The 6318-nt window shown below is 46.6% G+C and overlaps 1 protein-coding gene across 1 annotated transcript in view; it reads right to left on the bottom strand.

The window, feature by feature from the left end:
- Positions 1-6318, bottom strand: part of pla2g4ab (phospholipase A2, group IVAb (cytosolic, calcium-dependent)) — a 66369-nt gene that overhangs the window by 55720 nt on the left and 4331 nt on the right. The window lies entirely within an intron of this gene.

Here is a 6318-nt window from a genome sequence, read left to right as displayed (position 1 = left end):
ATGTACTCTTATAAGTTTCAAGTTTCAAAGTTTATTCGCCATGTGCACAGGATACAACATTTGTAAAACAGTACAATGAAAATCTGACCTTGAGAACTCTTTCCAACAATGCAGTGATAATAATAATGATAGAAAATAAAAGTAAGAATAAAAACCACACAAGAACCACCCAGCACAGCCAGAAGAGGACTGGCCACCCCTCGGAGCCTGGTTCCTCTCTACCCAGCACAGCCAGAAGAGGACTGGCCACCCCTCGGAGCCTGGTTCCTCTCTACCCAGCACAGCCAGAAGAGGACTGGCCACCCCTCGGAGCCTGATTCCTCTCTACCCAGCACAGCCAGAAGAGGACTGGCCACCCCTCGGAGCCTGGTTCCTCTCTACCCAGCACAGCCAGAAGAGGATTGGCCATACCTCGGAGCCTTCCCATGAAATGTAACCCCCCCCCCCGCATCCCTAAATATTTTTTTGCAGACCACCAGCCAGCATCAACCAGCAAACAACCAGCAAACAACCAGCAAACAACCAGTCATTGCGCGACCTCGCGTGGAGATATTTTACTTACAGTGATCATACAAAGAAAAAGCCATATCTCAGACTGACCAATAAAAATAAAAGATTAAGATGGGCAGTCTGAGATATGGCTTTTTCTTTGCAACTCTGCCTAGAAGGTCAGCATCCCGGAGTCGCCTCTTCACTGTTGACGTTGAGTGTCACGCCCTGACTCAGGGGACGCTTATATGTTGAGTCAGGGTGTGTTTATTCCTTGTTGTGCTTTGTCTATGTTTAGGATCTAGTATGTCTAGTTCTATGTTGGCCGGTGTGGTTCCCAATCAGAGGGAGCTTGGTACGTCGTGGGAGGAAGGAGAGGGGAAGCAGCGCGCCGAGGTCCAGACCTGACCAGGGGCGCAACAGGGAGGCGGAGAGTGAAAGGTCGTCACACCCTGAGCCGGATCCGCCTCCGAGGCGGAATGCCCACCCAGCCCCTACCCTGTTATGTTTATGTTGTGCGGTTGGAGTCCGCACCTTTGGGGGTACTGTCACGCCCTGACTCAGGGGACGCTTATATGTTGAATCAGGGTGTGTATATTCCTTGTTGTGCTTTGTCTATGTTTAGGATCTAGTATGTCTAGTTCTATGTGTGGTTCCCAATCAGAGGCAGCTGTCGCTCGTTGTCTCTGATTGGGGACCATACTTAAGCAGCCTATTGGCACTGTCTAGTTGTGGGATCTTGTTCCGGTTAAGGTATGTTGTGTGTGCGCTACCTTGGACTTCACGTTTCGTTTCCTTTGTTGTTTTGTCGTGTGTTTAACAGTTAAAATAAACATCACGCTGCGCCTTGGTCTGACCCGTCATTAAACGAACGTGACAGAAGATCCCACCAAACACGGACCAAGCAGCGTGCCCAGGAGCAGCAGACACCCTGGACACAGGTAGTGGAGCAGAGATCATGGACTTGGGAGGAGATAAGAGAGGATCTGGCAAAGCATATGGAGGCCCTGAAAGGGATGAGGGAGAAGGAGGTGAGATTAGCCGATAGCGGACCCTGGGCGAAGGAGGAAGCCCAGGCAGGAGAGGTGAAACGGAGACCCGAGAGGCAACCCCAATAACATTTTTTGGGGGGGCACATGGTGTGGACGACGAGGCAGCAGGAGGCCGTTAAAGGGCGGATCTGCAGGTTAGGAGAGGAGGCCACCATGTTACGGGGGCTGTTGGTTCAGAGGGAACAGGAGTTATTCGGTCAGAGGGCGGCACTACAGGAGGCTAAAAGGGAGAAGGAAAGAGTAGAGGCACGGCGAGAGGAGCTGGTTAGGCAGCAGAAGGAGCAGGGGTTAATAAAGGAACCCAGACCTGCTCCTCGCACCAAGCATGTGGTGCGTGTTCCCAGTACGGCCCGGCCTGTTCCTGCTCCTCGCACCAAGCCAGTGGTGCGCGTCGCCAGCCCGGCCCGGCCCTTTCCTGCTCCTCGCACCAAGCCAGTGGTGTGCGTCGCCAGCCCGGCCCGGCCTGTTCCTGCTCCTCGCACCAAGCCAGTGGTGCGCGTCGCCAGCCCGGCCCGGCCTGTTCCTGCTCCTCGCACCAAGCCAGTGGTGCGCGTCGCAGTCCAGTCCGGCCCGTTCCTGTCCCTCGCACCAAGCCAGTGGTGCGTGTTCCTAGTCCGGTTCGGCCCGTGCCTGCTCCTCGCACCAGAGCAGTGGTGCGTTTGTCTAGTCCGGCACGACCCGTGCCCGTTCCACCGGTGCCTGGTCCAGCACCGGTCAGCGGCTCCACTCCAGAGCCAGAGCAGTCCGCTCCACCGGTGCCTGATCCAGCTTCGGTCAGCGGCTCCACTCCGGAGCCAGAACAGTCCGCTCCACCGGTGCCCAGTCCAGCTCCGGTCAGCGGCTCCAGTCCAGACCATGACGTCAGCCCCTCTCCAGGTTCGGGGTCTCCCACACCAGGGTCCAGACAGGGCTTGGTACGTCGTGGGAGGAAGGAGAGGGGAAGCAGCGCGCCGAGGTCCAGACCTGACCAGGGGCGCAACAGGGAGGCGGAGAGTGAAAGGTCGTCACGCTCCGAGCCGGATCCGCCTCCGAGGCGGAATGCCCACCCAGCCCCTACCCTGTTATGTTTATGTTGTGCGGTTGGAGTCCGCACCTTTGGGGGGGTACTGTCACGCCCTGACTCAGGGGACGCTTATATGTTGAGTCAGGGTGTGTATATTCCTTGTTGTGCTTTGTCTATGTTTAGGATCTAGTATGTCTAGTTCTATGTGTGGTTCCCAATCAGAGGCAGCTGTCGCTCGTTGTCTCTGATTGGGGACCATACTTAAGCACTGTCTAGTTGTGGGATCTTGTTCCGGTTAAGGTATGTTGTGTGTGCGCTACCTTGGACTTCACGTTTCGTTTCCTTTGTTGTTTTGTCGTGTGTTTAACAGTTAAAATAAACATGTACGCATATCACGCTGCGCCTTGGTCTGACCCGTCATTAAACGAACGTGACATTGAGACTGGTGTTTTGCGGGTACTATTTAATGAAGCTGCCAGTTGAGGACCAGTGAGGCGTCTGTTTCTCAAACTAGACACTCTAATGTATTTGTCCTCTTGCTCAGTTGTGCACCGGGTTCTTGCACTCCTCTTTCTATTCTGGTTAGAGCCAGTTTGCGCTGTTCTGTGAAGGGAGTAGTACACAGCGTTGTATGAGATCTTCAGTTTCTTGGCAATTTCTCGCATGGAATAGCCTTCATTTCTCAGAACAAGAATAGACTGACGAGTTCCAGAAGAAAGTTATTTGTTTCTGGCCATTTTGAGCCTGTAATCGAACCCACAATTGCTGATGCTCCAGATACTGAACTAGTCTCAAGAAGGCCAGTTTTATTGCTTCTTTAATCAGCACAACAGTTTTCAGCTGTGCTAACATAATTGTAAAAGGGTTTTCTAAAGATCAATTAGCCTTTTAAAATGATAAACTTGGATTAGCAAACACAATGTGTCATTGGAACACAGGACTGATAGTTGCTGATAATGGGCCTATGTAGATATTCCATAAAATATCAGCCGTTTCCAGCTACAATAGCCATTTACAACATTAACAATGTCTACACTCTATTTCTGATCAATTTGATGTTATTTTAATGGACAGAAAAAATGCTTTTCTTATCGAAAACAAGTACATTTCTAAGTGACCCCAAACTTTTGAATGGTAGTGTATATTTATATGTAATTAAACGTGTATTTCTGCAAATATACCCAATAGCTTTCAATATACCCGTATTTGTGTAATCTTTCAAAAGAAATGCTGGAATAAATAATACAATATTAAAAATTAAAGTACATCAAATTATGCATTAATGTTTTCCAAAGTGTCTGCAATGTTGTGGTTGCAACACAGCGTTGGTTCTGCCATCATCATTTCCTGCTGCTAAGAGAACGGTAAGCCAGTTTTCGTACGCTCTCTCTGATAACAACCCACTATTGTATGATCACTGTAAATAAAATATCTCCACGCGAGGTCGCGCAATGACTGGTTGTTTGCTGGTTGATGCTTAGATGCTGGCTGGTGGTCTGCAAATAAATATTTAGGGATGGGGGGATTAGTGTGAATTAAATTTCCGCAAAGCACCCATACCGAGATGGATTTGAAAAGTCTGACAATATATGTAGCCTATAAATTAAATGTGGACATTATTCGTTGACAAATAAAATTATCGTAGTTGAGATTCAGACATTGAAAAGTAAGATTAACATGAGCAACATAATAGACATTTGTTAAATGAAATAACATTAATTGGGCAGAATTCAGCAGTCACATTACTGTAATATATATATTTACACTATATCTTTATGAAACCTGAATAACAAAACATTTGTGGAAATAAATAGGAAATAAATTAAATCAAACACTCCTTTACTATCATTCCATGTAGGGGAGAGTGGGGTAAGTTGAGACATGTTTTACATGCAGCATCACTTTGCCAAGGATAATATAGTATTCTTTCTAACAAATATATCTACATATATTTCAGGATGTTGTGCATCCCTGGAAATCATCAGAATTAATGTAAACATTACAGTGGTCTGTTGGAACAACTTACCCCGGGTATAGGGTATTACTTTGTACAAAAAAAAAAAAAAAAAACTCAACATAGGACAGGTCTTGGTGTTACCTCATATCCCAGCTATAATACCTTGCATTATGCCTGGGAAGAAAATATTTCAATTTGCTCAACTTGCCATTGGCTCAACCTTTGGCTCAATTTACCCCAAGGCCATTGGCTCAACTTTCCCCAAGGCAAACATTTTGACTATGTTAGCCCACACAGCTACAAGGATGAACTTTAATGCTAGGTTTAGGACCTCATACATAGAGACTCCAACTGATGTATAGAACAATCTTTAAATTATCTATTTGTGACCCCTTTCAGGAAACTAGGCGTATGTCGCAAGTCAGGACTTCACAGGAGAGCCATTTTAACGTTGTTGTTTTTTTCGATCAAAATGCGCTTTTTGGCAGAAATGGCTTCTGGAACATGTGAACTTTCATGTGCCAAACTTGTATGCCATCTGTAAATACGAATACATTTGTTAAATTACAAGCGTTGTTGGTTAAGCCACAGAAAAAGACTGCAACCATCCCACTAGTCATGATTGGCTGAGATAATGAGTGGGCTGGACATGCAGAGAGGAGTTCGGATTGGTCTGCCATATAGATGGCTTCTGTCAGTCTGTGTTGGTAATCCTGTCGAAAGCAGCTTTTAATAATAATAATATGCCATTTAGCAGACGCTTTTATCCAAAGTGACTTACAGTCATGCGTGCATAATTTTTTTTGTGTATGGGTGGTCCCGGGGATCGAACCCACTACCTTGGCGTTACAAGCGCCGTGCTCTACCAGCTGAGCTACAGAGGACCACTCTATGTTCCTTTGAGACCCCTCTTTCAAAGTCACTGAGATCTCTTCTTCTAGCCATGTTTAAAAAAAAATTATTGTGTAGTGGAGCTGCATAAGTGTTGCTCTCCACTTTCTGGATGATCGAGTTTTGAAATCAGTGGAATTAGAGTATGATAGCTAAAGAGATGGAGAAAAAAACCTGTCTCCGGATTACATCTTCAAACAAAGGGCAACCGTGGCATGGCATCCGAGGGAGACGCGTCCATCATGCATGATGATGTATGCGGGTAAGATAGTCTAGCTAGCTACATTTTCAGATATTACATGTTTCTAATTTTGACAGAAAGTGGTTTCAATTTAAGCTAAAGTGTACTGTTAGCTAGCTAGCTAACGTTAGCTGGCTGGCTCCCTAGCTAACGTTACGTGTATGATGTTATTATTTGTATCCCAGAACCGTTTGCTTTGCTAGTTAGAGCCTAATGTTAGCTAGCTAACATTGAACCTGGTTGGTTAGATCCCAGCAGATTCATGCAGGGTAGTAACGACATGATTTGGCACTATGTTCATTGTTGTTTAACTAGCTAACGTTAGCTGGCTGGCTTGTTAGCTAACATTACATGACGTGCGTAATCTTACACGTTGTTTACCTAGCTAGCTTCATTGTTTACCTAGCTAGCTAGCTACATGTCTTAAGCTAAAGTGTACAACACCCCTTGAATATGGCCGGTGTCAGTAAACGTCGGCATAAAAGCGTAATGAAATTGTTGCCAGCAGAGCTGGTTAGGCTGTTTTCATGTTATCCAGAGGTAAACAAATCATCGGCCAGAGCGTCAAGTGTGCGCTCTGAACGATCCAAGAGCGAAACGAGATGGGTGGGGCTAAAGCTTAAGAGGGTGTGAACGATGCTGAATGGGTGTAGAGAAAGAAGAGCTCTTCACTAGATACCAAAAC

Source organism: Coregonus clupeaformis, chromosome 20 (genome assembly GCF_020615455.1).
Source record: "Coregonus clupeaformis isolate EN_2021a chromosome 20, ASM2061545v1, whole genome shotgun sequence".
Classification (NCBI taxonomy): Eukaryota; Metazoa; Chordata; class Actinopteri; order Salmoniformes; family Salmonidae; genus Coregonus; species Coregonus clupeaformis.
The sequence above is the reverse complement of the archived record's forward strand: the minus strand, read 5'-3'. Positions and strand labels throughout refer to the sequence as shown.